General features: G+C 41.0%; 1 non-coding gene across 1 annotated transcript; it reads right to left on the minus strand.

Moving 5' to 3' along the window:
• Positions 1–4,189: 4,189 nt before the first annotated feature.
• On the minus strand, positions 4,190–4,303 carry LOC116683223 (U5 spliceosomal RNA). Its single transcript, XR_004330535.1, has one exon. It is a non-coding gene; the product is annotated as a U5 spliceosomal RNA (small nuclear RNA).
• Positions 4,304–7,808: the final 3,505 nt, after the last annotated feature.

Consider the following 7,808-nt stretch of genomic DNA (forward strand, 5'->3'; position numbering starts at 1 on the left):
ATGTTTAACACAGGCAACTGATGTTGCAAGTGTCTGAAGTGAAATGTCTCCACCGCTGAAGAGTAAACTTAATGGCATGTTGAGATTATTTCACCCATAAAAAAAGAAACTTCAGTGCTCATACCTTTTATTCCCGCTGTAACACACATAAAACTGGAGTGTAATACAGTAATATCTACACTACAAGTAATAAAATACTGTATAGAAACCGAAAACATGTACGTTCAAAGTGCTTGTTGTGTTGTTTACCAGTCAGATTACCACAGGAGGTAATATCTGTTGCAGCTCTTTTAAAGACTCTACCATAATCCTGCTGGAGATGCAGGTCCTCATACATGTAAAGCATGCGCTCTACCACTGAGCTACATCCCCTGAAGATTTTAAATTCTTTTGACTTTTTTCTGAGATAGACTTAGACTTATCTTTATCAATCCTTTTGGGATGACTCCCGCAAGGAAATTGAAAAATGCGGTGGCTTGAAATCAACCTGGGCATAATGCTTGCAATGCTATGGTATAAATCATAGTCGAAAGTAACACACCTGTTGCCTTTCTGCTGGACATACAACGTTCCCTTGCAAATCTTGTAAACAGATTGATAGAATACCTTGTGGAGACTGGTTGCTTCCAGTACCTATGAGATAAGACATATTTGTTTATGAAGGCACATCTGCGATTTGGTATACTGTATGTGTCATTGGTTGGGCTACCACTCTTAAAAAATAGCGCGTCGTTGTCGCAGGATTTGAACCTGCGCGGGGGAGACCCCAATGGATTTCTAGTCATCGCCTTAACCCACTCGCCACGCACATGACAAGTAGCTCTATACTGTTTGCACAAATGTTCATAAACGTTTCTATTGGTTAGACTGTAACTTAAGATGTCATTGTAATCACATTCAGATCACCTCAAATAAAGACACTGATGATCATCATCTTTGGGGTTGTCTTGGTTGTGAGTTCATCATCAGACACTAACACATGCAGAGCAAGTACATTTCGCAGTTGTCCACCGCTGGCTAAATAAATAAAAGAATGGGAGTTTTGGATAGAATAGATATATTCAGCACTAACTGGTACTTTCTATTGCTGAATGAGCTCTATCTGGAGGAAAAAGGAGTTGCCCCAAAGAAAGTTATTGGACTCTAATTGAGCCACTCATAGACTGTTAGGCATACATTGGGATGATGGTTTCTATTCATGAAGCCATTCATTACTTACAATAGTCAGTTTTTTTGTTTCTTGTTATGTCTCGGCAAGAAGTATTATACTTTTGGGTTGTCTGTCCATCTCTACATCAGAATCAAAATCTTTATTGATCCCTGAAGGGAAACTCTGGAAAAGACTGCTCCTTCAAGCCAGCACACCTAAGATTTCAGCCTTATGCCTCTAAAGTCCTCCGCTCTACCAACTGAGCTGTCGAAGCGAGCTAGTACATACACATGCATTGTAAATGTGATGACACAGGACCCCCCTAGAGGTGCTTTCAGTGATAGAGCGCACTTCCAGTCTCAATGCCCAGATGTATTATCTTATCTTAAAGAGCTCATAGTACCTTACAACCCTAGGAGAGCACTACGCTCCCAAATTCAGGGTTACTGGTGGTTCCTAGAGTCTCTAAAAGTAGAACGGGAGCCAGAGCGTTCAGCTATCAGGCTCCTCTCCTGTGGAACCAGGTTCCAGTTTGGGTCCGGGAGGCAGACACCATCTCCACATTTAAGAGTAGGCTTAAGACTTTCCTTTTGATAAAGCTTATAGTTAGGGCATAGAATCGAATATTGTTAGGGTAGTAGTTAGTCACATAGTTTTCAGATTTATCTATCATATATTAACTAAAGGGAGACTTGGCATACAGCCCGATCCGGTTGGGGGGAGTTCTGGCCCGACCGGGCTGGAGCTCTCTTTACCTCGTCTCTCTTGGTTTTTGTTGTAATAGTTTTAGACAGCTGGGGACTTATTTTGATACTCTAGTTAGGGCATAGAATCGAATATTGTTAGGGAGTAGTAGTTAGTCACATAGTTGTCAGATTTATCTATCATATAATCAAGAATATAATAGAACTAAAGGGAGACTTGGCATACAGCCCGATCCGGTTGGGGAGAGTTCTAGCTTGACCGGGCTGGAGCTCTCTTTACCTTGTCTCTCTTGGTTTTGCTGTAATAATTTTAGACAGCTGGGGACTTATTTTGATAAACTGAGCTCCTCTCTCCTCTATCTTTTCATTTATGTGCATCCATGTCCCAGAAATGCTTGTTGCTAACCTAGCTCTGGGGAGTCATTCCCCGGAGTCCTTATGTTCTTTTTTCCCCAGCATGTTCCCTTGGATCAGAGAGGCTCCAAAATCAGGGTAGCAGCTGTCGCCATGGTCCCGCTCCATGTTCTCTGATGCCATGTTCAACTGCTACACTGCGGTGCCCTGCTACGTCCTGCTACGTCCTGCTGTGCCTTGTAATGCCGCACGGCGTCCTGCTATGCCATGAACTACTACAAAGAACTGCTACAAACTACTATTTTTTTCTATTTTTGTTATTGCCACTCTTCATTCTAACCCCAACCGGCCCGTCAGACGCCGCCTACCAAGAGCCTGGGTCTGACCGAGGTTTCTGCCTAAAAGGAAGTTTTTCTTCTCCACTGTCGCACTGTTGCTTGCTCTGGAGGAGACTACTAGAACTGTTGGGTCCTTGTGAATTCTTGAGTGTGGTCTATCTGTATAGTGTCTTGAGATAACTCTTGTTATGAATTGATACTATAAATAAATTGAATTGAATTGAATTGAATTAAAATCATATATCAAGGTTAAAGGACTATGTGTCAACAGGATTTGAAAAAAACCTGTCCAAACCTGCTGCTCGGGTCCTCACTAAGACCAAGAGACTGGATCATATCATCACTCCAGTTCTGAAGTCTTTACACTGGCTTCCTGTGTTTTAAAGAATGGATTTCAAAGTACTTTTGCTAGTTTATAATCCCTAAACGTTTAGGGTGAAATACATTTCTGATCTTCTACTGCACTAAATCAAGTCTGTGTTTTGGTAAAAATATTTTGTATCAAATGTTTCCTGTTGTCAAATTATATCGAAAGCTGAATCGGGCCGTGGAGCCATGAAAAGACCCCACGACAATCTACCTGACCATAGTCTTTCAAGTCAGTGACAAATCCAAGCTGTATTTCCTTTTTACCAAAATTCAAGTTCCAATGTTGGTAAAATGTTTTGCTTCAAAAGTTGTCTTTCGTCCATATAATCAGACAGCTCAATCTGGCAGTGGCGCCATAAAAACACTAAATGCCAAAAAACTATAAATTTCTATTATTATGTTTTTTATGTGGCTCGTTGGTCTGGGGTATGATTCTTGCTTTGAGAAGTCCTGGGTTCAATTCCCGAACAAGCCCTGAAGGCAGGAGCTGTTACAATCCTAATCTGAGATTTAAAATCCAGTTTAATGTTAAATTAACCCAGATAAGGAGCAATCAAAATTGTATTCGAACCTGCTTGCAATTTGTCAATTCCTGCTTCAACTGCACGCAACAGAAAAAACTGGGAAAAAATAAGAAAAACAATGAGCAGGACATGACTCTCCTTTTTCATTTGTCGCGTCTCTGCCTGTCAGAGATTTTTTTTTAATTTTCTAATTTATTCAATCTATTTGATCCGTAGAACAGAGTCCCCCCGCCTCTGATCAACCCATATCAATTGCATGCTTAAAATAACATACCGGTTAAAGTCCCACCCATTTCAAGACAACCCGACCCACTTCTGGATTAAATCCTGTCCACTCCGGGGTTAGGCCCCGCCCAGTCCGAGCACAGATACAGATACAGATACAGATAATGCTGTACTCGCTCATCCCTACTAGTTACTTTAAGGTCAAAGGATAAGGTCTTCAATCTTCTGAGGCATGATCCCATCCAGAACTGTTTCATAGCTGCAGTTTTAGGATGTCTGGATTGGGCCGTGGCTGCTGTTATGTGTATAGCTGTGAATCTGCTCCCTATAAACAATAACAAGTCAGGCACTCCTTTCCCTCCTTTATCCTTTGGCTTCTTCATCACTCTTCTTTGCACTTGTTCCCACTTGTACCTCCACAGGAAATAAAAGATGGCTCGTTCCATGTCTAAAATCTCTTTTCTGGGTGGGATAAAAACAGAGCTGATGAGTAAAAGCAAAGGTAAGCAAAAGCAAGTACAAAGGGCTCGGCCAAACAGCAAAGCCCACCAAAAATAATTTCAACTCATTGGGGTTCCCCTCCAAGGAAGTCTTTAGTGAAAGGCGAAAGACTTGTGTTATAAAGAGAAACCAGAGTGAGTACAGCCGTCTGCTCGAGAGCAGCAGAAAACCCTAGTGGACCCAGTCCAAACCATCGCGGTAAGCCTCACTGGGTGTCCAAACTAAAATGATAAGAGGCAACTTGGTAGACTCCTTACTGATGTTTATATCTGTACTCACAATGCCCTTTTTTTTTTAAAACACCAGCCAATCACAAGTGTTACATGTGAATAATCAATGTGTGAGTAATCAGGGAGCTCAAATAAAAGATAGTTGCAAGGTCTACCAAATGTTTAACTTTACAACCCGTAAGCTGTTGGAACCTTGGTTGCCACAGGTTCCCAAATCTCCCCTCAAAATGTCAATCACATATTTTCCAGCCCCTGTTTGTTATCAGCAGAGCAGAGTGGCGGAGCGGAAGCGTGCTGGGCCCATAACCCAGAGGTCGATGGATCAAAACCATCCTGTGCACAGCAGTATATTTACTGTCTGACGTTTAACAAAGCCTCTGATGTTGCAAGTGTCTGAAGTGAAACGTCTCTCCACCTGCTGAAGAGTAAACTTATTCCTGCTATAACACCCATAAAAACTGCAGTGTAATACAGTAAATATACTACACTACAGGTAATAAATACTGTAAATGGAAACTGTGAAATATGTACGTTCAAAGTGCTTGTTGTGCTGTCTACCAGCCAGATTACCAGAGAGTAATATCTTCTGCAGCTCTTTTAAAGACTCTACCATAATACCTGCTGGAGATGCCAGGTCCTCATACATGTAAAGCATGAGCTCTACCACTGAGCTACATCCCCTGAAGATTTTGAAATTCTTTTGACTTTTTTCTGAGATAGACTTAGATTTATCTTATTAATGCTTTTGGGATGACTCTTGCAAGGAAATTGAAATATGTTGTGTATGGCTTTAAAACCTGTAAATGTGAGCTGCGGTGGCTGGAAATTAAACATTGGCAAAATGCTTGCAATGCTATGTATAAATCATAGTCAAAAGTAACACACCTGTTGCCTTTCTGCTGGACAATACAACGTTCACTGCAAATCTGTAACACAGATTGATAAGAAATACATTGGTGGAGACTGGTTGCTTCCAGTACCTATGAGATAAGACAATATGTTTATGAAAGCACATCTGGGTTTTGTATACTCTGATGTGTCATTGTTTGGTACCACTCTTAAAAACACTGCTCGTTGTCGGCAGGATTTGAACCTGCGCGGGGAGACCCCAACGGATTTCTAGTCCATCGCCTTAACCACTCGCCACAACAACGTGATAAGCTGTGCTATGACTGTTAGCAGAAATGTTCATGTAGCACCTCAACACACCATATAATGCCTAAGCTGCACTTGCAAAACCAGGGTGTTCAAATACTTATTTTCCTCACTGTAAGATTCCTATACATTGTGTGTGGTAGCCTTTACAATGTTGTTTATTTTCTTTTATTACCACACACACATTCATAAGCAGAGCTGCCCCCCCATGTTTATACTGATGATTGATTGTAATAAAGCAGTAACAGAGAGTTGTCTCCGTCTGTGTTTTACCTGGGCCGAAGTTGGAAACCAGAATTAGCTTTAAATCCAGTTCTAATCTAGTCCTCACTACATTTCAAATAATTTCCCTGGATTACCATTACAAAATTTAATCTAATTAAATTGGAACATACACAGATTTCTCACAAATCACACTTGAATTCATATCTTGCTACTCGGTCAGAATCTTATTAACCTGGAGTCCCAGTCTCTGTCAATATAAATAGGATATATGTTTATATATGTTTTTAGGCTATTGGCACGGCCATTTAAATGTAGGCAATGGCATATAAAGAATAAAGAATAAAGAGTCTTTTCTCCATGTCCACTGTAGTTTCTCAGTGTGCTCTCTAGTAACATGTGTCTGGTCCAGGGAGCTTTGTCATTCATAAGGCTACTTTTACTTTTATATTTTAATTATATTGCTAAGCCTGTACTTTGGTACTTTTACTTGAGTAAAGAAGTTAAATCAGTACTTCTACTTTTACCAGAGTATTTGTTAACACAATTATCTCTTCTTCTACTTGAGCACGGGCAGTGAGTACTTTTGCCATCTCTGACGACCTCTGTATTGTTCTGTTTAGAGTATGTATATATATTGTGTGTATAGACTAGTCCATTTTAGTTAACAAACCCTTGCAACACTTTTAAAGGTTCCATGGTGTAATGGTTAGCACTCTGGGCTTAGAATCCAGCGATCTGAGTTCAAATCTTGGTGCAACCTGATTTTTAAGCCACACCACAGGTAAAATAGATCAACCTTTCAACTTTCCACATCTAGTTTACAGTAAGCTTACAGGTTTAACTGTAATATTCACACTGGCAGTGAGAACCACTGTAGAAATTATTTTCTTGGTCAATGTTGTTTTCAATGTCTTGTGGTTTATGTTCTGTGTATTTGAAAGTTTGAAAGTTCAGTTGATCATATGTAACAGAGAAGTTTCTGTCCAAGTTTGCCATGATCATTGTGTTTGATACGTCCAATTCAGTTTGTATGCAGTTACCTTATGTAGGCCTATGTTGCTCTTGATTCATTCCTTCTTCAAACTTATCCAGCTCGGTGATGTCCCTGATGAGAATCACTTCAATCTCTTTTGCTGCCTCAGGCGTCAACCCGTGAAGTTTGATGTATATTTACAATTTCTTGCCCATGTTGCCTGGATCTTGTTTTGTTTTCTGAGTATGAGTGCTTTCTTGGCAATATCAGCATTTTTTCTTGGTGAGGTGTTTGTTGATGTAAACTTGGATGCCTTTTAATTTCCTTCCTTCTCTGAGAAGTGCGGACTTTTTCTTTCTGTTGGTGAACCGGATAATACCAATGGAGTGGCCGTTGTTTTTGCTCGGAAGAGTATGACAATCCTCAATGTCCTGCTATCTAACATAATGCCTTTGCTGTCCAAAAAGCAAATCACCTGTTGTTCCAGTCTCCTTCTCCTCCTCGAGAGCTTCCCTCAGCCTAGCAGTGGTGTAGCCAGCGTCTGCGGCCACCTGGCATAGTCCGTTGTTTGGTTCTCAGGCCGCTGATAATCACATTGCAATGCTCGAGGTCAGCAACTCAAGTTTCAGAAAAGAAATCTTCTCCACGTTTGCCCGTTTAGCGTTGTATTTTACTCATCAGATCTATGATTTTTCTTCTGTTGCACTGCACTGCAACAGAAGAAATCTCCGCCGACAAGAAGTCCAGAGATTTCTTTATCTCCTCAACCTCATCGGGTAGGATTGCATTTTTCTTAGGTGCAGATTCTCCTGGGCCCTGGTGGTAGCCGGCTGCTCCTGGTCCTGGTGGTAGGTGCTGCACCAGAGCACCTGAGATGTCAGGGTTGCAATCTCCACCTCTGAAAAATGCCTCTTCTTAGCCGGAGTAGTCTCCATGTCGTAAATAGTAGCGGCGATGCCTCAAAACGAGATAGAATAATGGGGTGTGATAATTTTAATTATGATCGTTTCCAGCTGCTGCATTTATCAATGTACGATCATTCTTACGCTCTGATTGGTGT

Source organism: Etheostoma spectabile, unplaced genomic scaffold, assembly GCF_008692095.1.
Source record: "Etheostoma spectabile isolate EspeVRDwgs_2016 unplaced genomic scaffold, UIUC_Espe_1.0 scaffold00018905, whole genome shotgun sequence".
Lineage (NCBI taxonomy): Eukaryota > Metazoa > Chordata > Actinopteri > Perciformes > Percidae > Etheostoma > Etheostoma spectabile.